The 25,060-nt window shown below is 46.3% G+C and overlaps 1 protein-coding gene across 2 annotated transcripts in view; it reads right to left on the reverse strand.

Moving 5' to 3' along the window:
• RGS6 (regulator of G protein signaling 6) overlaps positions 1-25,060 on the reverse strand; it is a 353,716-nt gene that overhangs the window by 192,453 nt on the left and 136,203 nt on the right. The gene's annotated exons all lie outside the window — the stretch shown is intronic.

Here is a 25,060-nt window from a genome sequence, read left to right on the forward strand (position 1 = left end):
GTGATTGCATCATTTGTTTGCAATGGGCTAACATCTGTACAGAATTGAACACAAAGTGAAATTTGAAGTATTTGAGCAACTGATTTGTTTGGTAACACAAAAAGTTCCAATGCTTCACAGCTGTATACGTTAGGCGAAAAACAATTATTACAGTACTTTATAGGTGGCCTGCATTTCGTACGAGGCTAGGCATTATTGTCTTCTTATGTGGGGTACACACCAGGACGACCCGCTCACGATGCACATCGTGAGCGGGTCGTCAGTGTCTCGTCCGACCCGCTCACGGTGACGCGGGGGGGCACGACCCGCTCACGATGTGCACCGTGAGCGGGTCCGATCCGATGGCGACCCGCACCCGGCTGTATGGTCGTCATTGAGATCCTACCTGCAGCAGGTAGGATCTCAATAACGACCGACCGACCCGCGGGACCGTGCATCGGATCGGTATCAGTCCACACTAGGTCAGAAAAGGGCCCAATCAGCACACAATCTACATCCAATTGATCGAAATTGGATCTAGAGTGTGGGGATCGGGCCCTAGTCGTCCTGGTGTGTACCCAGCATTAGCCAATTGAGGCAACTTGCAATGAGTAGGGATGTGTCCCCATACATCTATCCTCCATGTGCTACAAGTTGCTTTTCACATAACCTGCGAGTGCTCTGTGTGACCCTGTAGCACAGGATGTCTTTTCATGCAACTTTTTCTATTAAACCTTTCAGGTCCAACGTCTAGTCAGGTTCAACAGCCCTAGCGCTAGCAGCAGATCCAATGGTCAGCCACTTTAAAATAAGAACATTAACATTGTTTTACATTCAATGTAGACCATTTTTTTTATAATAATTAAAAAAATTGCAATTCATTTAAACATTTAAACCAGACTCTATGAATTGCAAAAAAAAAATTTGGACGACAAAAGCGAAAAATGTGTCTTACTTGCAAAGCGATGTAAATAAGATGCACAAGCAGCTTAAGTTAATTAAAATGATATGCGGTATGCCTATAGTATGTGTAGGAATGTGGCTGTATCTGCATACAAAATGCTACGTTAGTGTCAGGAGCAGATATAGATGCAGTTGCACGCAGAATATAGGCATGCCCATATTAATTTAATCAGAATAAGCTGATTGTGCGTCTTATTCGCATCTCTTTGTGAATAAGATGCATGTTGGAGGCTAAATTCATGTGGGCACATCTGTATGTGAACCTGACAACGGGATACATACAAATGACCAGCGGTCAGGATGCCGGTGGTCAGAATATCGACATTAGCATCCTGAAGGAGGGAATCCTCAATAGCAGTCAGGTAATTATACCTAAGTAAACTTTTATTTGGCTCTGAAATGTCTGATAATGGGGCAGGCACTGACGTCATGTGCTTCGACCCGCCTGCGTTCGCATGGGGACACCCATCGTTTTTCTGGGTACACCCATCATTTTTCTGGGCACACCAAGGAAACGATGGGTGACCTCATGCACCCGCCCCCCTGCCTGCCAACACCTTGTGATAGTCACCGAAGGCATTTGCACAGAGGCCCTTCACATAGGCAGATATATATGGGGCGGTACACCTGTCAAACCGTAACACAGGTGTCCTAAGGTGAGCTCCGGGAGGACAGAAACCTCCCGTGGAGCAGAAAGGCATATTTTTCTATATGCATGCGCAGAGTTGAATACCCTGGGTACAATCGCTACTGAATCAGGCCCATAGTGTTCTGCAAACAGATATAGGATGTTAAAAGCAACGCATCATGCAGGAAACCAGTAGGAGATATTGTTTACTTCTACAATTGATGTTTAAACCCCAAATAAGCGAATTAAACCTAACTAGCTTCAAGTAAGACAGACGTGAGAATTCCATGTGTAAAGAGGAAATGGAACCAGTTTAATTAAAGGTGTTTTCACGGTAGAATATCAATTCCCTTCCTAATATGATAACTGGGTTTTATCCCATGTGTGTCAGATGGCCTCATTGTAAAATCAGAATTATCTGCACATTTGCATAATAAAAAAGTATTTTAGAAGAATATGCAAAATATCTGAGTGTTTGAAGTGCTGGATCTCCTGTGTCATTACTTTTAACATCATTTCTTAATTTACTTTTAGAACAGAGGCACTTTGGTAACCTTGAATTAAGATATTTTTAGAGTCCCAACACTCTCTCGAATTTGTTCTAATACAAAGCTAAATTGAATGCTTAGTTTCAGTCATTCTTATGTCACAATGTCTGTATCAGCTGCCATTAAACCTCAGAAAATTGTTTAATATTTAATGTCTCTACAGTACAAATATGTCATTTAAATAAAGCAGAATGTACATTATTATAATTAATTTAAGAGAGACTGTGGAAAATTCCATGTCCAGAATATAATAGAGATGTTATTAAATAGGAAAAGCCTAAAAAAAATTGATTTGGTTTCATTGCAGTAACATAGGAGAGTTATCACCTCTTGCACATTCAGTGGAAGATCCAGGGGGGGGGGGGGGGGGGCGGCGCCGACAAGGGGGTGCTGGGTGTACAGCTGTCTCTGGCCCCGCCTCTCTGACAAAAAGTGAAGGGCCCGGGCTGTTCATTCCACACTTTGCTATGTACTGTCCTACTCCCCAGTCTCCCTCCGTTGCCTGCCGTGTACCTGTATCTTTGCTGCCGGGCCCCCAGCCTTGATCGGTGCAGCCCAGGGGTTAAAATGGGCTGAAATGAGGCGTAACTGCTTGCTGCCAGTTCCGCCTCCACCCGTCCCTCATTGCCCGGCCAGAGCAGGGAACCCATGGCAGCTCCAAGTCTTTTACTTAAGAGGAGGAACGGGGAGGATGAATGCAGGGCTTTTACCCACCCGGCCACTTGGCTCCTATTGATCTCCCCACTCCTACCGCTATGATTGCACAGCCTGCGCCAACCTCTGGGCCCCACTATCCGCGCGGTGATCAGGAGCAGGAGAAACCCCACAGGGGGGGGCGGTCAGCAGGATCAGGAGACCAGCAAAAAAATACACAGATGAAAAAGGTGCGCTGCTGGCACCAGTGAGAAGGATCCCCTATTCCCTGTCACTGCCCAAGGTACACCGGCATTTAGACTGAAAGGGACAATTCAGCTACACATTTTTACCTGTTGTACGGGGGGATAGGATGTTACAAGCCTTTCAAACCCCTGCCCTCCCCCCATCTCTTCCTCTAATACCCCCTCTCCTCAGTCTCTAATACCCCTCCTCTAAACATCTTCTTGTTCTCTAACCCATTATCCTCTCCTCTACCCATACCCTTCTAGTCCTCTACCGACCCCCTCTTGTCCTCTACCCCCACTCTCTCATCCTCCCTCTCCTCTCGATATCTACCCCCTCTCCTTGACACCGTCTGTCACTCCCTGGCATCCTTTTTCCCTCACTGTCTCTCCCCCTTTCTCCCTGACACCCTCTCTCTTCCTCCCCTCTTTCTCTCTTACTCCCTCTAACAGTCTTTCTTAAGGTGCGTACACACAGGCAAAAATCATTGGCAATATGGTCGCTGAGCGACCACATTGCCAGCAATTGGAGTGTGCACTGGCGATAAATCACTAGGTGCGTGCTCCTGTTTTCAGCCCCCTAATGGTCGCTGGTTGGAGGAGCATGCTCCTGCGACCAGCGACTTCCCCTGCGTCTTCTCCCAGCAGTGTGACATTTTCATCAGCGACCATCTCTGGTCGCTGATGAAAACGGGACACTGAGCAATATGATTGCTGAGCAATACATTGCCAGCGATCATATTGCTCCGTGTGTACACAGCTTTACTAGTGTTCGCACCCCTCCCTCTTCCCCTTTTACTTCCTGACACCCTCTTTCTCTCATTCCTGCTTTTCTGATGGTTTTTTATTTTCCTGACCATCCCTATCCCCCTCTCTTTCTTGCTCCTCTCTTTTTTTCTCTCTCTTTCTCCAACAACTTCTTTTGAGTCGAATCAATTCAGCACACTGTGAATAGTGCAGTGAGAGAGCTCTCCAGGGTTACTCAAATCAGTCTGCTATGTCCAACTAGTGGATTTCTTCTTGCACGGGAGCATGGTGCAAACAGCATCGTGGCGGGGCCCTTTAGTTGGAGAATGCTGCTACTGGCAACTAAACACCCGCAAGAGCAGGAATTCTCCTGCATAACAGTGCACTGATTTCAGTAGTCCTGGGAACTCCCCGCCGGTGCTATTGGGAACTTATGTGGAAATTATGTATTAGGGGCATTACTATGTTTTATAATGTGATTAAGGGCCATTCCGTGTGTTGTAATGTGAATAATGAGCACCATGTGCTGTGTAATGTGAATAACATAGTTCTGCTCTATTCTGTAACTGGGGGTACTATCACACCCTTCTGCAGCGAGCACCTTTCCTGCGCACAATTCTTTTAGGGAGGTACCGTAGCTCACAAATTTATAGATTGTATGGTGGCAACAAACACCTTAACACAGGCATTGGGGGGCCCTGTCTATTTTGTCAGTCCCGGGCCCCACAATTTGTAGTGGCAGCCGGGGGGGGGGGGCACCAAGTCACCCCCTATAATTTAGAAGATTATTTTAAAAAGTTTATCAAGGAACAAAAGAACTTGGAGGTCATTGCTGCACCACCGCCAGGGGCATAGGAGAGGGAGTATGGCTGCACCATGTACGAATCGCAATGATGCTGGTTGCCGGTACCGTGCAACTGCAAAGTCCAGGGGGGGCAACACCTGCCGACCCACAGTAGACACAGCCACAAGCCGGCCCCGGCAGGGGAGACAGCCTCCCACTATCCGGCACGAGACACTGCAGCCCTTTACCTACAGGTAATTTCTATGCAGGCACCCTACACTGTAGTTGGGTCAGGTAAAATCAACTAAACTAGCCTTCCCCCCTCTCCTTGCAACCCTTCCCCCTCGTGCAGCTTATCCATCTAGGACTACCTAACCATCACTCCGCAGCCTAGCCCTATTCCCCACCACCACCATCCCTAAACAGCCTAACCCTATTCTCCACTACCATCACTCCACAGTCTAACGTTTCCCCCAACCATCTTTTTGCCACTTAAGTTTAAGGCAGTCTCTTTGTCATGTACTGCCCCTCCCAACACCTTCTCCCTGTCACCTTTTACTGTCACTTCATCTCCCATCTTCTTATCTTTCCTCTCACCCCCTGCCTCTCCATCTCACACTATCTTTACCCATCACACACTATATTTACCCATCACCCACTGCCTCAGTCTTTCACTATCTTCCCCCTTCTCCTGTCACCCGCTACATCTCCAAATCATACATATTTATCATTCTCTATGAGGCCACACCCTTGTTGTGAGTTCATGTCCATTTTCCCAGCAGTGTGCAAAAGTAACTCCTCCCCTCTCTCATGGTGCCATCCCCTCTGTCATTTTGTTCTGGAATTGCTCCGATTGGGCCCCCTACTCTCTGGCAGTGCAGTAGATTCTGGTATTGTACCAGTCTACTGTGCAATCGCAGGTCTCTGGTCTGCAAACATGGCACCCACGCTGTGTTCCATTTTCTTGACGAATCACTAGAAAATGGCAGCAGTGGCCATTTTCCAAGTGATTTTTGCCACTGCATTGCCCACTCCAGACTGACGGAGAGGTGAGTTTAATTAACTTAGTGCACAGTTTACAGATACAGCAGTAGTTCAAGCTCTATAATTACAAACATGGAACATTTAAATCCACAAAAAAATCTGTCATTGGGGTTTATTTACTAAGATGGGAGCTTATCAAGCTGATATCTAGAAATTTTAGTAGTAAACACATGCAATATTCAAGTACATTCTAGATTAAAATACAAGTCATGCCACCAAAGGGTGCCAGATGACTCACCGACAGTATACTGATGCTAAAATCCCAACTGTTCAACTACTGACCAACTGGGATTATTCACCCTTGTGGGGGCCCACAACCCAATATAGAAGGAGAATAGATGGGCTTTTTTCCAATCGTCTCGCTGTCAGCATACCGGCGGTTGGGATCCCGATGTCAGTAGGGATTCTGACCATCGATGAGTCATACCAAACAGTTTGCGTGAACCCCCCCCCCCCCCAAAAAAAAACCCACACAAATAAAACCATTTTCAGCATACATAATTTCTGTTAGTAGTAATGTAAACAAAGCCCTCAAGTAAGCTATGTATATTCTGCGATTCTCAGTGACCTACAAGGGAGGGGATGGAACAAGCAGCAGTCATACACTTATATTTGCATGTGGGAATCAACCTAAATCCGATCAAATAGATTTGAGGATAAAAGGAGATGTATTTTCCTATAATATTAATACATAGTATGAAAATAATAACGTATCATTATAAGCATTACCGCTTGTATTTAGAACCGCAAAGGGATTCCCTCTCTGTCATCTGAAGCCTACCCAGATGGAGATGACACCTAAAGTGATATTATTGACACTTTATATGATGTGATAATTGCATCTGTGAGCTGGCTGTACTTGAACATTTAGAGCTGTGCTTCTCAAATCAAGGCCGCGGGACACAGTAACGGTGCATGTTTTCTATTTCTCTTTGCTGGAGCACAGGTGTATACAATATTGGTGGTTCTAATGATTTCACTTGTGACTCTGTAGTTGGGAAAAATCAAAGCAAAATTTAGATTTTTCCTTACTCATCGTTCTAGTGTAGAGGACACAATGACCATGTGTCCACCTACTTCTTTACCATCCTGGTGGCTGTTACTACAGGGCGAGCCTTGGGATCCCTGCCAGCAGCGGTGGTAGCATAGCAGAAGGAGAGGAGGAGGATCCCTGGATCGGAGCTACTACTAGATCAGCCTGGGAGTTGAACTGGCAGTGTCTGGTGCAGAGAAGGAGACTGTTGTATTTGGGATTTTGTTTTATTTACCAAGTGGTTGTCTTTATAACTATGCAGCTCTCACAAATGAAAAATGACCTTTACATCTACTGTACTGTGCAAGTTTAGGCAGGTGTGGCAAAAAGTGCTGCAAAGTAAGAATGCCTTCACAAATAGAACTGTTGTAGTTTACTTTTATCAAAGGCTCTGTAGGGGTCATATCATCACTACTAATGCCCCTTTCAGACCACACTTTTTAACTGGTATTTTGCCATTTTTTAACCATTTCAAAACGGTTATATGTGCGGTCTGAAAGGTGCAGAACCGATTTAACCCCCCCAATGTGTTTAAGAAACCCCCCCGTGCGGCTAGTACCTCCTGCGTTGCGGATCCCGGCTCCTGCGGCGCTGAAGACCGCACTGGCTTTGACCCTGTATTTGGAAAGTTTCCAAAAACGGGTCTGCCAGTGTAAAAAAAAGGCACTTAAACGGTAATATACCGTTTAAGAGATGTGATGTGAAAGGGGTTTTACCTGGCACACCCGTTTTTGGAAACGTTGTCAAATACAGGGTCAAAGCCAGTTATGCTGAAGATAGTTCCCGATGACATTGTAGGCCCCCCCTCCAAAAAAAAAATTACACTATCCAGTAAAAGATGGGACAGCTTGGAGGTATGCTTATCGTGTTAACAGCCTAGTTGCCCAATTACCGAGTGTTTGGGCCGATACTGTTCTGTGCATGGCAGTGACGGAGCAGCAATTATAACTCTGTCAACCGGGAGAAATCTTACTGCATGCATGAAAGATGCGATAATTGCTGCTCTGATCTGACAGCAGGAATGCCCATAATCGGACACATAGGCCATTTAATGGTGTATGGCAATGCCAGATAAACTGCTCTGTCTGATGGTAAGTTTCATCTCCAGCTCTAAAATGCTGTTTCACCAGATTAATGCCTCGTTTTAAATTTTGCTTACGTATAAATAATAACGAAATGTCATTATGTCACTTAACCGTCTAAAAACACTGCAGTACCAATGGCGTTTATCTAATTAGAGGCCTTTTCATTTATTCAGCCTTATATCACACAGTTGGCAAGCAGAAACTGCTGAGGAAGGATATCTATGCAATCTGACATTTGCTTAGACCATCAACGCCACCATACTGCCCGGTTTGTCTGCCAGGTGCTATAAAACAATAACACGGAACACGTCCCACTCATTCTGGTAACCTGGGTGCATCAGAAAATTGAATTCTATTAATATAAAATAAAAGTTAATTTACAGATTTGCAATAGGATAAAACACAACTGTTCTGGGAAAAGCCAGATGCTTACGGTTTTCTCCCTGTGGGCAAATCTGAATCTGGAACATCCAGTCAGAGCATTAGCAGATACTTTCAAGAGGGATTATAAATATTTTTTTTATCTATTTAGTATACACAGTACTGAAGCACGCAGGTATTTAAGGGGAAAAACTTACGGGTGTGGGGGATGCATCAGCAGACGACGCACACTGGCTCCCCCACCACCATACTGGCCCTAAATACTGCCTGCTTTATTTTTACACTGGAATATAGATATCAGTTTGAGGTACAAACCCCACCCAAATCTACCCCACCCAAATCTAATTCTCTCTGCACATGTTACATCTGCCCCACCTGCAATGCAACATGGTTTTGTCCATTTGTGAGTGAACCAGAATAACCTCCTTTGTTTCTTTCTGTGCCTCTGTAGTTGTTGTCATTGTGAGTTCCACCCCGGTTTACCATTGTCTACTTGTTTCTCGTGCCATTCATACCAGTGCCTGGAGACTCCTGTTTTTTTGTGCAATCCCCTGCACCTGTGAAAAAGTTCTCCCACATCCCACCTGCTCCCATGTGATTTGGAAATTTTATGGAGAATTGCAGATTTGCAAGAGGGGATGTGGCCTTATCATGCAAATTCGCAGCATTTAGCCCAACCCTCCTCATGGTCTAGTAGGGCCTAGTTACTTTTATTTTTCTTTACTTCTAAGGGCGCTATCCTATTAAGCCAGATGTCTCAGGCGGTCATTATCGCATTATCCGATTTGTACCCGATAAGCAGCTAATTATAATGGATTACGCTTCACGTTATAACTGTTATAATGTTACGTGAAGCATAGTAACATACTTGATTACTTTAAGGCTGCTCCCTCTGAGTCTCACAACAGGGGGCATGGTCCGCAAATAGGGGGGAGGTCCAGTGGCATGAACACATGATTGCTTCCCAGCCTCGGCATTGTAAAGCGGGTTGGAACTACGATGGTGTAATTTAGCGCAAAACACATTATTGCCCTGCCCGATATACCGCAGTGAGCAGGGGGGTGGACAGGGATCACCTGGATGCCTACGTTTCCCTGGTGGCCAAGAAAGCCACACAATTTTTCGTGAGGCTTTTGGCTATTCAGGGAGGGTACGCAAGCAGTGGCCCTCACTGCACACACCGCGCCCTTTTTTTTACTCTTTGCAGTCTAAATTTTTGTTTCGCAATTCAAAACAATCTGGTTTAAATGTTTAAATGAATTGAAATTTTTTTATCCAAAAAATGGCCTACATTGAACATTGGCCTACATTATTTTAAAGTGGCTCACCATTGGATCTGCTACTAGCGCTAGGGCTGTTGAGCCTGAATGCATCATTCTGTTAACACATTTGTAGGTAACACGTTTAAGCAAGCAGAGGCTAATAGACCCTTATGACTTATGAGTAATAGCCACTTCATCATGCAGATCATTAACTACTTTACTTATGCTTTTTATAGAGGAAATACAAATTTCAAGCAACGGTGTATGAAGAATTATTGCATGGACAAGTGTGTTCATAGACTAGAGAGAAATTGTTTTGGAATTTGTTCACATGTGCCCCTGGAACCTAAACTCCTCATTACCAGGGGCACATTACCCCTCACCGCACACACTGCACCCAACTCTTTGCAGCCCAAATATTTTTTTGCATTTCAAACAGTTTAAATGTTTAAATTAATTGTAATTTTTTTTTTATTAAAAAATGGTCTACATTGAATGTTGAACGATGTTAATATTTTTATTTTAAAGTGGCTCACCACTGGATCTGCTACTAGCGCTAGGCCCATTGAGCCTGACTAGACGTTGGACCTGAAAGGGTGCAACCAGAGAGGTGTCTTAGATCTGCGAGCACTGCAGAAATCACTCAAATGATTAATTGGATGATTTAACATCCGCACGCAAGTATACATGCGTGTGGGGAAATGGTTGTGCGGTCGGGGCGGGAATTTCACAGCTTTGCGTGTCCACCAGAATAAGGCCTACAATTTGTAACAGTGCCACCAGATGCAAAGTACTGTGCCGGAGTGCCAGAATACACCACCAGCAAAGATGAATGGAGAGGCCAGTTAGGTACTTGTTTCCTAGCACGGCCACACCGATTTACATCGGGGTGGTCGTGTCGGAAAAATCGGGTCGATCGCATCGCATGCGATTTGGTCGCATGCGATGCGATCGTCGCATGCGATGCGATCGTCGCGACCGGCCGATTTTGGACCCGATTTTTTTTTTTTTATTAAATGTAAATCGGGTCCCTGGGACCCGATTTTACATTGGATTCAATGTAAAATATTCCCAACCCCCCCAAATGTCACGGCGTACACCCCACCCCACGATAGACGCCAACCCGAAGCGTGGCGAGCGCAGCGAGCCCGCGAGGGGCGGCGGTGCGCGTCCTCCGACCTTTTCATTCCCCTACTATCCACGTCGGCGTGGAGTTGAGAATAGAATAGTGTGGCGAGCGCAGCGAGCCACCGAGCCCGAAGCGTGGCGAGCGCAGCGAGCCCCGCGAGGGGACGCGGATACCTTCACAGGTAAACGCGTCCCTTCGCGGACTTCACAGGTGTCCGCGTCGCCACGGACACCTGTGAAGCCCGCGAGGGGACGCGTATAACTGTGAAGGTATCCGCATGCGCTCGCCACGCTTCGGGCTCGGTGGCTCGCTGCGCTCGCCACACTATTCTATTCTCAACTCCACGCCGACGTGGATAGTAGGGGAATGAAAAGGTCGGAGGACGCGCACCGCCGCCCCTCGCGGGCTCGCTGCGCTCGCCACGCTTCGGGTTGGCGCCTATCGTGGGGTGACGACGGGGACATCTAAAATGTGAAATGGGTCATATTGGCCCATTTCACATTTTTCACATTTTTTTTAGGATTTCAATGTTAAAAAATCTTTTAACATTGAAGCCTATGTAAAAATCGGGGGCATCGCGTCGGGACCTATGTTAATGGTCCCGACCGACGCGATGCCCCCGATATTTTACCTTTCCCGACACGATTTCAATGTTAAAATATTTTTTAACATTGAAGCCTATGGGGAAATCGCGGGCATCGCGTCGGTCGCGTCGGGACCATTGTTAACGGTCCCGACCGACGCGATGCCCCCGATATTTTGTCCTAGCCGGCCAAATGGACCTGATTTCAAAGGAAATCGGGTCCATCTTATGGATCGTGTACCTTAACTAAAGGTACACGATCCATAAGATTTGTGGCCGTGCTAGGAAACAAGTACCGCCAGTTATCTTGAGAACAGCATTGATACTGTACATCTTTTATTTTGTCATACAGTTAGACCTGGCGCAGGCACATTAAAAGATCTGGCTTCGCTGCTCTTCCTATATACTGAAACCCAAGTTACTGTTTCAGGCCATGTGTGAAATTAGATGCTGAGTTGCTTTTAGTGAAGCAAACCGGGGATTCGACATTTTTAATCCTCACTACAGTGGTTCAGACAAAAGAATTAAATTCAACACCAAAACTATTCTCTGGTCCTGATATCAATATTCCCAGACTTTGTACTTCTTACTGACACATAAGTGATATATAAATACAGAAACTGACAAGAATAATTGTATATATTTACAAAATAATACAATATAAAAGAGAAATACTCTGAAAAGTCAGGGGAGGGAAGGAAAGGGAACCGAGGATCAAAGTCATCTATTGCCAGTAGCGAAGTTCTAGGATGAAAATATCATGGGTCCCAATTTCTCAGGAACTGTGTTAGACTAGAGAAGGGACGGACTGGGCATAAGTGGGTTTGTCAGACGATATATATATGACATCAGACGATATATTTACCCAGCGAGGTCATGCTTGATATACACTTACCAATGCTGGCCATGATGTGATTCTGTAGTATTATAGCTTTTGCCATAATGACACTGACTAAACACCAGAAAAACTGTTAAGATCAGAACTTATTTGATAGGAGGTTGCAGTACGCTGCTCATGTGTGACCCGGCAAAGCTGGATAAAGTGGCTCTTACCACAAGTCAGTATCGCGAGGGGGTACCAGACAGGAGCCCAAAAAACAGATGACCACAGGCTTCTCCCTTCTAGAAAAAACTGCCCCGATGTTTGTGCAGAAAATCATAAAGACTGTTGCACATGCCAGAAATCGCCAGAATAATGCGGTGGATGGCAATAAGGGCATTGAGTGCCCCCTTGACCCAGGGGCACTCCATACTCCTATTATCACACTAATGAGAACCAAACATTATATACCGGCTGCCATATGCTGGGTGACTAAAACAGGCTCAGTAAATTTAACATTTCTAAAGAAGCTACAACACTATCATTTGCATGTATCTGGGGGTGGTTTTACAATTAGCGGAACATTCTTGAGGGTGCATGAACAATTCTCTTTGTAAAAATAAGATACGCATACAGCGCTGTGATATAAACTGAGCCGATCAAGAAATAGACAGCAGTATTATCACATTCTACAGTATATATTGTATAGTCTAAAACCTTCCTGTCTCCCAGGTGCCCGTCATTCACCATACATCAGCCACAGCATACATGCACATCCACCAAGCCCTGTATTGGGAGGTATCCACCACACACTGATTGGTGCATGGCTGGAGCTATCAGTGCTCATTCAGCATGGATGGGGTTGTAGATTTGGGGTTGGATGTTTGCTGAGAATGTAACTACTACACCTTATTGTCAACCTTTGCAATTTGCATGTGTTTTCCCACGGACTAAACACAACAAAAAATACATTACAAGTTACCAAAATGTATACAACTGCCTATGTTTACGCAGCCTGCAAGGGAGGGTTTTTAAATACACACTACATTCAGTGTTTTGCCAGTCCCATCTAAAGCTGGTCGGCCCCCCACTACATCGCTGATGGTAACACCAAGTGCTAATGTCAGCTCCCCGCCAGATCACGTCACTAATGAGGTCTCACTAGTTAGACATTGCCTAATGTATACCCAGCATATGAAATAATGCAACTCCAAATTCATGTGACTATTATGGAGGATTTACATGCCACAGCATAATACAATTTGTATTGTATTTTTTTCATGTTTAAAAATATGGCAAAATGGAATGATGAAAACATATCGGGGGTTATTCTGGTTCATTTCCCCCGCCCCGTGCATCTGCGCAGAGTGCATGTGGCCATGGTGAACAGTGTGTTCGCTGGGCGCACGCACCCAATTGTGTGGGTGGGGTCGTGGGGCAGTGGGCCGGGCTATTTGCATATGGGAACGCCCAGCTTTTCATGGGCGTTCCCAAGAGAACGCTGGACGTTCTCATGTAAATGCCCTGATGACTCGGGTGCAGGGGGGCAACTGACATTACCAGATGTCAGCTGCCCGGCCACTTCCTCCCAGGCGTCCATGCATATGTAAGTGACTTGAGAGTCAGTTTTATATATGTGCACCTTCACCATCATTCGATGGTCGCCACCATCGAATGATGTGGGTGGATCCCTCTAGGCTGCATCCATTGCATTTGCAGGCCCTGCGAGGGAATCATCCCTTGCGAATGGGTGGCGGCCAGGCCATCATTCGCAAGATGGAGTTTGGTGGACTTGCAAGGCTGCGAATTCGCAGCCTTGAGAATCAACCAGAATAACCACCATTATGACCATGTTGACATTCTTATCTTGAGTCGACATATCATGCCACACTTTAATTTAGCTATCTTTCAGGTTCTGATGGTTACATCTTCGTTGTAAAATTTTATACTTCTATCTTTAATTTTTGACAGCTTTGATGACCCTTTAAGTGGGTTCGCAGGGACCACCAATGGTAGTTGATTACCACAAGGGCGTAACTACCATAGGTGCAAGTGGTGCAGCTGTTATGGGGCCCAGAGCTGAAGGGGCCCATCTTTGCGGTCTAAGTAATATGTTTTACATACATGTTTTACATACATTTATCACCATCAGTTGCTAAATAGGGGGCCCTTACAAACTTTTGCTATGGGACCTACGAATATCTAGTTACTCCCCTGGATTACCACTTGGCTACAGGAAAATGCAACCACAAAACCCAAAAAGTACATGGGGTAGATTTATTAAGCTCGATGAAGTGATAAAGTGTCTTATTTTTATCACCGGCCAATCAGTTCCTACCTGTCATTTTTCAAACCAAGCCTGTAACTTCACAGGTAGGAGCTGATTGGCCGGTGATAAAAACCAGACAGTTTATCACTTATAAATCTACCCCTGTGTGTCTGTGCCGGCGCTGCTACTAAAACAGGCTGTACAATAAAAGGGAATGGCTGTATCATTTTAAGAAAACTAAACAAACCAATTCATGTGGACTTTTGCAAAACAATTTGACACCGCGATTCCCATTACCATAAAATCTGTCACACTGGAGAATTTTTGTTGTGCAAATTTGAGGATCTGATTTGCCATGTTCCATAGATAAATAGAAAAGCTTCCAGCTGCCAAATCGCATTTGGTTGATGGCCAGACCTTCCCAAAGCAAGTCATGCTTCTTCAAATGCACACATTCACCTCACATAGGTATCCAGGCAACGAGGACAGGGCGTACAGCGGAATATGTTTACACACTGCTGCCAGCTAACCTTATCTATTTTCATTATGGACAATCACATCTTAGAGAGTTTGTGAAGCTAATTTCCAACCTTGAAAAATGCTCATCAACAGCGGGCAGAGAATCGTGGATTACCCTAAAGAATAATTACTAGAAGCCTCCGTAATATGTCATGACTAACAAATATCTATTACATGTAAATGTGACTATAATAAGTCCTTAATGACTAAACTGTAGAATTTCCAATATTAAGACAGCAAGGATTAGACACATTCGGTCACTCTGCAACTCATTTCATTAACCAGCTCATCTGCGGGCCAATCACATGGCTTATTACTGGATGCATATAAAAATGCATACCTCTGATAAAAGACAAAGGGGGAAATTTACTAAGATGTGTATTCTTCTTCACATGTGATGCAGGGTTGCCTACCCTCCCGGAATGGCCGGGAGGGTCCCAGAAATCAGGCCCCCCTCCCGGACTCCTGGAAAGGGGGGCAACCCTCCCGCATAAACCCCAATCTCCCGCGATCCGCCCCTCGGCGGGGGGGCGGGGGTAAAATGACGGGATTGCGTCATTTTAACCCCCCCGCAGTGCAATGCCTGAAATACCGGCATTGCATGTCAGGGGGCATGGCTAAAATGATGCAATCACTGTAGGCACGCCCCCCAACAGGAAAGCCCATCTGTGGCTCCGCCCGCAATCCGCCTCTATCTCCCAGCGATGGCCCCGCCCCCTGCATAACAGAGCTGGCTGCCCTCTCCCGGAAGGCAGCCAGCAAAAGTCGGCAAGTATGCATGTGATGTTGCTATGGCAACCAATAAGATCCTGTCTACTGCTGTATCTTCTAGTGCAGTGGTGTCAAACTCATGGCCCTCCAACTGTTGTAGAACTACACGTCCCAGCATGCCCTGCCACAGATTTAGCAATCCATTATATAAAACCTGTGGCAGGGCATGCTGGGATGTGTAGTTCCATAACAGCTGGAGTGCCATGAGTTTGACACCACTGTTCTAGAGGGTGCTAAATAAATAAGAAGTAGATTCTGATTGATTGCACATAGCAACATCGCGTGTTTAGTAGAATACACATCTTAGTAAATTTTCCTTAATAGATTCCAGCCACAATCTAACTAGAACTGTGGTCCAAATACACAGTGACATCTAGGCAATCTGCAGTTCAGGCCACAATGGATGCAAATCTCTATCTGTGTGTTCCATGAATAGACTTCAATCTCCATGCCTGCCAATGTCCCCCAGCTCCCTGCCGCGGACACTCATCTGCTGCAGGGGTTAAGATTCGCCGCGAGGGGCAACTCGCCCCTTGGACATTGAATACGGAGAGAGTGAGTGGCAACCAGCCCTCCGGAACACAGCGAGTGTGCAGCGAATCCTAAACAGGATTCGCTGCACACGGCGAAATTTCACATTGAATACTGCCCATTGACCTCTATTAGCCAATGACAACATTGGCTTATAGACGATCCATTACTAAAGGCATGGCCCTTCCCATGCTCCCCACTCCATCTCTCCAATATAGTAAAATGTGTGTCACGGGTGGAGGCCAAACCCAAACTTTGCACTGAAGCCTCTATATATACACTTCAAAAACCTCACACTGGGATTTCACACCTACATGGGGAATGGCTTCTAACACCTCTCCACAAGCCTGCTTTGTTTCTGAATAACTTGTGTGACTAAATCAGGGTTGCCGACTTGCACAAGATCCTCTTCGGGAGAAGCCCGGAGAGGAATCTTTCATTACGAGTTCGGGGGCGGGGCTTAACGGTGCCGTCATTAAGCCCCGTCCCCATTACGGCAAATAACCGAAATATCTGATCTCCATGGAGGGGGCGGGGCTAAAATGACACGATTGTGCCATTTTAGCCCCGCCCCCTCCTCTGAGACCCGCTGATTGCGCCATTTAAATGCCGCGATCGGGGGGGCTCAGTGGGGGTCCCCCTGATTCTGGGAGGGTTTCCCACCCTTCCGGGGGCCGGGAGGGGGACCCGATTTTCGGGAGACTCCCGCAAATACCGGGAGGGTCGGCAACCCTGGACTAAATCACTAAATTAGCAACTGAAAAGGAAAGTTACTTGTAGTTTATTTAATGAATATCTGTCCAAAATACATCTTTGTACAAGAAAGAAGCAACCAAACACAGCAATAACCTGGAGCACTAACAGACTTGAGTAAAAGTGATTTCATCATACTGGATACTACAAATATGGCGCCGCAGAAGGCTGCCTCGGAGCTGTGCAGCTCAACCAAACTACATGTCTCCCCTTGTCTCCCCCTGTCCTTGTCCTCGTTCATCACCCCCTCGAGTGTGATGACCCTGCCAAGTGTGGTAACCAAGCACAGCAGAGAAGCCCTTCTGAAATGGAGCTCACCCCTGGAGCAGACCACCCATATTAGCCTGACGGAGCGGGACGTGGGCAGATCGGCAGCCCTCACAGTCCACGCTGCCCTTGCTGCCCTGTGCAGAAAGGATGCAGCAAAGTTGAATGGCAGTTGCTGGAGAGTGGACCGGCGACCATGGAGAACCATTCACAGAGGTAGCAGAAAAGTAAACCCCCAGGGCTTACTTATGGGGCCCAAAAAGGAAGGGGTGTGACTCTGTGCCCACCTGAGAAGATAGCCAGAACTGAGCCCCCGATAACAATGAAGGCAATCCCAGCTCCCTCCAGTAGGAACAGACATGCCCCTACCACCGCCAAGTGGCCTGGAGGGGCCCCCCACCTAACAGCTAGGCTGACAGGAAGATATGTGAGGTTAAGGACTTGCAAGAGGGGCCGCCGTGCTGGGGCCCTAGTTAAGTGGAGACGCAGAGGTCACAGCTCTGCACTCCCAGCTATCTTACTCTCGAACACCCGATCCCTTGTAAACAAGATGGATAAACTGACCCTGCTCATAAATGATGCAAGATCAGGCACTGCTGGCTCATCTATCCTATGCTTTACTGAGACATGGCTAGATGAACTCATTGCCGACTCCTCGGTGATGCTGCCGGGCTACAGTCTCCTCAGGGCTGACCGTGACAAGGAGCTCACCGGAAAAACCAAGGGAGGAGGTATCTGCTTCTTCATAAATGAAGGGTGGTGCACTGACGTAAAAACTCTGAGTAAATCAAGCAGCCCTCAACTGGAGACACTCATCATTAAATGCAACCCATTCTACTCCCCCCGGGAATTTGCCTCAATAGTCCTGGTGGGGGTGTATATACCTCCCCAAGGAAATGCAAAAGAAGCCCAACTCCACCAGGATAACAGACACAGAACTCAAACATCCGGAAGCACTGCTTATAGTGATGGGCGACTTCAACAGTGCCAACCTGTCCCAAGAGCTACCGAAGTACAGACAGCAAGTCAGATGCCACACCAGGGAAGGATGTACCTTAGACCACTGCTACACCACTATCAAGTCTACTTACCGGGCTATCCCCCGGGCAGCTCTGGGTCTCTCTGACCATTGCATTGTCCACCTTCTACCAACTTACACCCAAAAGCTAAGGTCAGCTAAACCAGTGGTCAGATCAGTCAAAAGCTAGACAAACGAGGCAAAAATGAAGCTTCGGGCCTGTCTCGAATGCACAGACTGGGGAGTCTTTGAATCCTCCGCTACAAACCTAGATGATCTGACCGACACAGTGACAGCCTACATCAGCTTCTGCGAGGACCTGTGCGTGCCAATCAAAACAGCACGCACCTTCAACAACAACAAGCCATGGTTTAGCGGTCACTTCAGGAAGCTCCGTCGGGCAAAGGAAGAAGCCTATCGCAGTGGTGATATTGTCCTGTACAAACAGGCCAGGAACTCCCTAACACGGGAAATCAAGCTGGCAAAAAAAAGATTCTCAGACAAGCTGGCGAACAACCTGTCAACCAACGACCCCGCGTCAGCTTGGAGAGGCATGCAAGCTATAACCAACTACAAGATCTCTCGAACCCCCTCCACCATGCAACAGAAACTAGTGAACGAGCTGAACGATTTCTACTGCAGGTTCGAGAAGGAAGCTACCTGCATCAGTCCTACCCCTGACCGGGGCAAAACGGATTGCCCACCCTCCTTCCAAAACTGCCACCCCCAGACTCTCCGGGTGGACCAAACCGAGGTAGAAGGAATGTTCAAGAGGGTCAACCCTAGGAAAGCTGGAGGCCCAGACGGAGTGTCTCCATCTGCCCTCAAGACCTGTGCAACACAGCTCGCCCCTATCTTTACCAGGATTTTCAACACTTCACTAGAAATGTGCAAGGTCCCCACCTGCTTCAAAGGCTCAATTATCGTCCCGCTTCCCAAGAGCTCAACTGCGAAAGACCTCAATGACTACTGGCTGATTGCACTAACATCGGTGGTCATGAAAGTGCTTGAACGTATGGTGCTGAACCACCTGAGAGTTGTTACAAATGCTCACCTCGACCCCCTGCAGTTTGCCTACCGAGCAAACAGAAGTGTCGAGGATGCAGTCAACATAGGGCTGCACCACATTCTACAGCACCTGGACAGTCCAGGCACCTATGCAAGGATACTATTTGTTGATTTCAGCTCGGCATTCAACACTATCTTCCCTTAACATCCTGGAGCCAAAACTCCGTTCACTAGGAGTTCCAGAACCTACATGCTCCTGGATCACTGACTTCCTGACTGAAAGGAAACAGGCGGTGAAAGCAGGCGCATTCATGTCAAATACATGCACAATTAGCACCGGTGCCCCTCAAGGATGTGTCCTCTCCCCCCTGCTCTTCTCCCTCTACACAAACGACTGCACCTCAGCAGAACAGTCAGTAAAAATTATAAAATTTGCAGACGACACAACAGTTATCGGCCTAATCATGGATGGAAATGAGTCGGCATACAGACGGGAGGTGGATCGGCTAACTAAATGGTGTAGCGGAAACAACCTTGACCTCAACCCCCTCAAAACGGTGGAGATGGTGGTGGACTTCAGAAGAAAACCAAATACCATGCACCTACTCATAATATCTGACAGAGTAGTGTCGAGGGTCGACTCCTTCAAATTCCTAGGAACAAAGATTTCCTGCGACCTCAAATGGGGTCCCAACATCATTACAACTGTCAAGAAGGCTCAGCAGCGGTTGTTCTTCCTGAGGCAACTCAAGTAATTCAACATCCAGCAGGAGCTGCTGCTCATCTTCTACACTGCCATAGTAGAGTCTGTCCTTTGCTCCTCGATCACAATCTGGTTCGGAGGAGCAAACGAGAATGACAGATTGCAAAGAGTGGTGAGGATGGCAGAAAAGATCATTGGGGCAGAGCTCCCCACTGTCCAAGAACTATACCTAGCCAGGGTCAATAAGCGTGCAGGAAAGATCTTGGCGGACAAGCTACACCCTGGCCATAACCTGTTTGAACCCCTTCCGTCAGGCAGACGTTTTAGGTCCATCCCAGCAAAGACGACAAGAACTACAAAAGGCTTCTTCCCAATAGCTGTCCACCAACTAAACCAGGCATGTCCAACGTTGGCCCTCCAGATGTTGTGAAAGTACACATCCCAGCATGCGTTGCCACAGTTTTGCTATTAGAGAATGCTAAAACTATTGCAAAGCATGCTGGGATGTGTAGTTTCACAACATCTGGAGGGCCAACATTGGACATGCCTGAACTAAACCATATTGAACGTACCAAATACTAACTCGAACTGTTCTAGATATATGTGAAATGTATGTGATGTATGTTTATGCCTCTCTTCCCACCCCCTTTGTGTTTCCTGATTGATGCTGCACTGTTACCACAAAAAATTCCAAGCATACGCAAGTATACCTGGTAAATAAAGATGATTCTGATTCTGATTCTATAGGCCTTGGGTTAGTATGCTGGATTATAATAAAACTGTATTAAAGGAAAATGCTGGTAACAAGCTAATTTATTCAGAGTCCCAGTTTTTTTATCATGGTTTCTATAAATCAGGACCATAATGAGGGCTGTGCAGGTGGTGCGGCCGCACTGGGTGGGACAGCCTGAGGGCAATACCAGCTGTACCTGCCTTTGACTCAATGCTGCCCCCTCCTCCACTGTGTGGGTTGAGACACTATCTTCTCCCCTGATGCAGTGGGAGAACCTCTGTAAAGATGGCCATACATTAGAACCATTTGGAATCTTTAATATTTCAGATACAATTTCCCTTGAACTCCCCGGCAGCTTCCCAGACACATGATGGATCCTATGTGTGTGTAATTTCACATAATATCTATAGTAAGATCTGCAATTACCAGCATACTGTTCATTAGCAGCATCTTTACATCTTACATGCAGCACATAAAATCACAGGATTGACCACACAACCAGTGGGACCGCACATCGTACCGAAGCACCTCATGGTGTGCTCTCAAAACAAACACAATGCATCGCGCGACCCGTCGAAATCATTCTGATGTATGGCCAGCATAAGATGCTCTGTGCAGCAGCTTGTGAGCCAAGCAGATGGACCGGCCCCTGGGATAATTAATTATTATGAAGGAATGGGATGGGTAAAACACAGGCACATTGTCAATGTGTTTTGGAACTGCTGGAATTGCAAGCTCCTGACCGCTTAATTGCAATAATTCACAATTTCTATTTTCAATGTATTTCCAATTTAAGGTTCTCGCTCTGCCTAGTAGATTTTTTGATAACAGAATTTCTCATTCATTGCACTGAAATGTATCTGGAAAAAAAAGGATCAGGATGGACTGGCGCCCGAGGCTGACTGACAGCCAGCTCAGAATAACACAGCAGTGCAGGAACCACAGAAGGGAGGAGGGGGAGATGCTTGGTTTGCACCAATGCTTGTCTCTAACCCATTTGAAAACTGTGTAATGCTTTTTTGTAGTATTTCCCAGTATGGTTTTCAGTGGGAAGAAGGAATTTACAAAGGATTCCACTATTGCACGTGTCGGAAGCAGGTGCATGCAGCACCTGCCTGTGGCTCAGTAGCTGGGAGGACGGCCTAGCAATGCAGAGGAGCCAAGCAAGGCTCCAGTTTGCTGCAGATATGTGGAATCTGTATGGTCGGGTTTGGGGATTTGTAATGTTGGGACTCGAGGTATGCAGATAATCACTGCTGCATACTGCCTCTAATTAGCAGACAGCTGTATAACCAAGCATCTCATGGCTGGTGTAACAGAGCCTGCCCAACAGAATGCAGAATTGAGGAAAGAACAGGGGGTGGGGATCCCTCTCACAGACAGAGCAGAGACCCATGTGTCCCCCCCTCAACTATGGTACAACCCTCCCCCCCGTACTCTGTATCGCACAGGACTGTGTGCTTATACCCCTGTCACCCACTGCCATGCAGACAGGAAGGAAAGAAAAAAAGTACTCTCTCTTTTTGTGGGGCACGCCTGTAAATTTGCAATTAAAAAAACGGTACTTGTGTATTATAGCGGCGCCCCCGATGTGCATCGCACGATGTTTATATCGCGTCGCATCGCATGGCATGCATCAGATGGCATGTGATGCGACGCGATTTTTGCCCCCTATGTGATGACAGATCGTATAAGCACCCTAATGGGTGCTTACAATGTGAAATGCACCCCCACGCCACCCCCCCACTATAAACGTGAACCCGAAGCGTGGCGAGCGCAGCGAGCCCGCGAGGGGCGGTGGTACGCGTCCTCCGACCTTTTCATACCCCCACTATCCACGTCGGCGTGGAGCTGAGAATAGAAAGTGTGGCGAGCGCAGCGAGCCACTGAGCCCGAAGCCTGGCGAGCGCACGCGGATACCTTCACAGGTATCGGAGTCCCGTCGCAGGCTTCACAGGTATCCGCGTGCGCTCACCACGCTTCGGGCTCGGTGGCTCGCTGCGCTCACCACACTTTCTATTCTCAACTCCACGCCGACGTGGATAGTGGGGGTATGAAAAGGTCGGAGGACGCGTACCGCCACCCCTCGCGGGCTCGCTGCGCTCGCCACGCTTCGGGTTCACGTTTATAGGGGGGTGCATTTCACATTGTAAGCACCCATTAGGGTGCTTATACAATGTTTAATCGCGTTGCATCGCATTGTATGCCATGTACAATGTCATACAATTTTTAAATTGTATGACATTGTACAGCATCGCGCGATATCGCATCGCATACCATCGTATGCCTTATGGTATGCGATGCGATGGGCGCCGCCAAAATACACAAGTACCAAAAAAACTTTTAATAAAGATAAAGTGTACTAAAATATCAACCAACAAACAAGAAATAACTACATAAACAAGTTGACTTGTTGTATCTTTTGGCTTGAAAAAGGGGCGCAGCCCCGAAACGTTGCAGTCAGTTTCAATAAACCCAGTTAGGTTTTCACTGTTTAATTGTCCCTGAGTGCCGCCTGGTCTGTTACTGTATGCATTCGCAGGATCACACCTGCTGAGAGTAAGGCACCTGGGCACCGTCCACCGTCCACGGACAACAACGGGGAGTGCCGTTTACCAAGCTGTGTTTATATATATATATATATATATATATATATATATATATATATATATATATATAGATAGATAGATAGATAGTTTTTTGAGGGGGGATCCGGCTCTCCCTGTATCAGTATTGCTGCGCCGGGTGCCCGCTCCAATAGTAGAAATAGAGGACAAGGGGGGGGGGAAATGCAGCACTCCAGGCGTCTTGGCAATAAAACACACTTTTAGGCCATCCTTACGGACAACGTTTCATTGCTTTTTAATAAGCAATTTCTTCAGGTCATGGCATCCATGGTCATGGCATATATAATAATACAGGAGGTGGGCGGCACTCAGAAATAAATTCACAACACAGTCCTTAAAGATGCAACATGTGTATTCTGGCGCCTGAATACACATGTTGCATCTTTAAGGACTGTGTTGTGAATTTATTTCTGAGTGCCGCCCACCTCCTGTATTGTCTATGAAGCTTCTCGGGATGGCACCTGCATAGATGGCCTTTTGAGACGAGTGCCGGCATATCGTGGATGTTTATATATATATATATATATATATATATATATATATATATATAGATATATATATCTATATAAATATATATATATATATATATATATATATATATATATATATATATATGCAGAAAAGTAGTACGCACAACGCTGACAGAGTCCAATACACGTCCGTGCCCGGTCTTTGTAGGGATGTAGGATTGCCTTCCCAGAGCAGAGAACTGTGTTCCTATTCAAGGAAGAACCAGCACAGGACAAAAGCGCTTTTTTTAAGCTTTTATGAGCATCAGAATTTCAAATAGACAAGTCCAGCAATCACGGTGGGGTAACAGCAATAGACAGCATAAAGGACAATATATGTCCAACACCCTCAGGCAGATAGATCTTACTGTGAGAAGCAGCCCCCGTGGCTGGTGTCAGTACAGGTCCCTGACGGACCGTTTCGGTGCACTGTGCACCTTTCTCAAAGGGAAGTCTGACAAATGTGTCTGCAAAATATCGATGCTTAAATAGAAAGAATTGTGATAACTCACCTGTGTACTACACCTAGTCCGCCCCTCCGCTCTCCCGCGTGTGCATGGCTTCCGTCTCCCATCACCGACGTCAGACGCCGTCTCCTGCGCGCGTCTATGACGTCAGTAACTGGTCCCGTCCATCCATGCTCAACAGCGGGGAGCGTACGTGGGTTCCCTGGTGCAGGGGTGACACGTCACTTCCGTTAACCATAGTAACCAATATAATCAAAACAATGTGAGTCATACCTCTCACTTAATACAAGACGATCAATGTATTCTCTATGAGAAAGCGCTACCAGGCTCCATCATATAGTCACCACACACTAGCACCTAAAGTGATGGTTATGAGATATATAGAAAAATGAGAAATAAACAATAGATATTGCAAAAATATAAACATAAAAATGCAAAATACGAAATAAATAAAATGTCTATAAGGTTTTTGACTGTATACATCATGCACCTCCTTATCTAAAAATAGGAGGAAGGCGGCCAGCAGATTTTTCTTGTCTAGATTACAAAACTATAGTATACTGTTGTGCCATGGGTCGCAGGTCTACACTCATAACTCAATACATTAACTAGCAGCAAAATAGCAAAGACGTGATAGGAGAAAAGCATCTATAAAAACATCCCAATGAGTACTGTTACTCTATAGGAATGGTACAAATGAGAACTCCTCGTTTAGCCCTTTGGGACGCATACAATCCAATTCATAGATCCAGAAGCATTCTCTTTGTAAAAGTTTACCATGACGGTCGCCACCCCTCCTCATGGGTGTTATATGCTCAAGAGGCATGAATACAAAGTCACTGATGTTGTGTCCGCACTGGATAAAGTGTCTTGCTACTGGTGGGGTACAAGATTCCATTTTAATCCCCGCTTTTTTGATGGAGCTCCGATGCATGGAGATTCTCTCCTTCAACATGCGTATTGTCTTACCGACATATATAAGTTTGCAGGGGCACATGATCATGTATACCACATATCGTGT

This window comes from Crinia signifera, chromosome 12, assembly GCF_055691185.1.
Source record: "Crinia signifera chromosome 12, ASM5569118v1, whole genome shotgun sequence".
Taxonomy (NCBI): Eukaryota; Metazoa; Chordata; class Amphibia; order Anura; family Myobatrachidae; genus Crinia; species Crinia signifera.